Genomic DNA, 2,153 nt, shown 5'->3' with positions numbered 1-2,153 from the left:
TCCCTTCATCACCTGGCTCACCTTAGGCCATCTGGCAGTCTCTCGGAAGCCCCATCAGAATCTGGCGGTAGACCCGGAGATTCTCCTTACCTTCAGCAGTGTTAAAGTCTGGGTCAGGTCGAGTCAAAGGAAAGGCTGCATCAGTAATACCCTGGACTTGACTGGACAGCCCATCTGCTCCATTTCAGGGCGGCTCCCAGGATCCTCTCTCTCCTTTGTTGTGAAGAGGACCTGGAGCAGTTGCTGACAGTCGTTCCAGGTGGGCTGGTGAGTCAGCATGATCAAATCTAGGAGACCCATGAGAGCTGATGCTCTTTCTGAAAACGAGGGGTTCTGCAATTTCCAGTTGGAAAGATCATTACTGGAAAATGACACATACCTCATGAACTGTCTCCCCTGAGCATCTGGGTTTCCTGGAGTCCTGAGGGATAAAGCCATAGTAGAGTTGGCCCTCTGGGCAGTACAGACCCGCATGTGAGACTCCAAGCAGAGTCAGGAGAATCAAGGGAGTCAGGGGCTGCTCCTCCCTCTGACTGCAAAGGTTGGGCAGGAATAGTAGGGCAGCAGGCAGAATCCTTAACATAGGGAGGGGGACAGAGATCTTCCTCAGGGGCAGAAATCAGAAGCAAGGCAGTGGGCCAAGGCCTACTCCTTCAGAGGAAGAAGAGCAGGGAGCAAGGAGGCCAGTAACAAAAAAGGTCTCATCCAATCAGGGGGCTTCTCGACCAGGTATTGCCATGTGGTGATACTTGGTCCGGGTGGCCCTGGCCTCATAAACTACAAATGATAGGGAGATGAAACGTTCCTTCCTCAGGTCACCCTACTTTACAAGTGGGCCATTTGTTCCTGCAAAAGATGGTCAGTTTTCTAGGACAACCAACCAGACCTGAGTCTTCTGTGACTCAGCAGAAGTCCTTAAAATGGTTCAGGCCCAGGCCCAGTGGGGTGCTCTATGCCTGTCCCATCCTTGGAATCAAAGACAAATTTGTACCAGAAGACAAAAAGCACAGAGTACATACAGACAGACACAGAAGGACAATCCTGGGACAAAGAAAACAAAAACGAAAAGGCTGTCTAGACTGACTTCCTCCCTGAGGTTGGGAGGCCATAGGCCCACATCCAGTTCAGAAAGAACTAGCAAATTCTCTTGTTTCTGGTAAGGGCAGAAAAGTTGCCCCTGGCTGGGTGACAAAATACTAAGTCTGCTCTGTCCCTCTCAGCTTTCAGATTAAACCAGAAACAGAAACACGGTGTGGACAAAAGACAGCCATCTGCCCGGACTTACCGATCAGAAAAAATGACTCCACTATTTGGGTGGGGGTGGGGGTGGAGGTGCCCCAGAATCCCAGATGAGCTCCCAAACGTAAGGGTCCATTTTTTGCAGAATAATAATACCACAGACTCAAATAGTATGCATAAGTAAGGAGCATTTTATTCTGCAGAAATCTAGCATGCAGGGAATCTCTCATTCCCAGATGGAGAGACAACCAAGTGAGCTTGCCGGCCAGATTTAAAGCACGTTAGGAGATTCCAGGGTAGGTGACCTTTTTTTAACAACGTTTCCAGGGGTATTCCATTATTGGGGTGTAGGGGCTGAAAACTGATACTGGGGAGGTCTAGAAACTTGCTGACCCCTTGTCCTTGCTTCAGGCCAGGTAGCTGGGCAGCTTCTAGTAGCAGGATAGTTTCTGACTAGTTGCCTGAAGTTTCTTTCTAGTAATGGACTTCCTTGCCTGGACTTGCCCGGTTCTTAGGCCTAGTTTCAGCCTGTCTCCTAACGTGTCCCTGACACATGTGGAGCTCAGAAGGCAACTTTGAGGAAGTCGGTTCTCGCGCTCTCTTATTATGTCCTGGGGGTCAAACTCGGGGGCAGGCTTGGCAGCCAGTGGCTATACCCACTGAGCTACCCCGAATGTTTTCTAAATTTGATAAGAGTCTTTACTCCATGGGTAAGGAAACAAGATGTTTCAAGAGCCAGAAGCAATTGCTTGAAAGGCAGCACCACTTAATTTATTGCCAAAATTACCATTTTAAGTATCTGAGTATGCTTGTGTGTGTGCCTGGTGCATGTAAGAAGCCAGAAGAGGCCGGGAGGTGGTGGTGCACGCCTTTAATCCCAGCACTTGGGAGGCAGAGGCAGGCGGATTTCTGAG

The sequence above is a fragment of the Mastomys coucha genome, unplaced genomic scaffold, assembly GCF_008632895.1.
Source record: "Mastomys coucha isolate ucsf_1 unplaced genomic scaffold, UCSF_Mcou_1 pScaffold11, whole genome shotgun sequence".
Lineage (NCBI taxonomy): Eukaryota > Metazoa > Chordata > Mammalia > Rodentia > Muridae > Mastomys > Mastomys coucha.
This window is presented reverse-complemented; position numbering follows the sequence as displayed.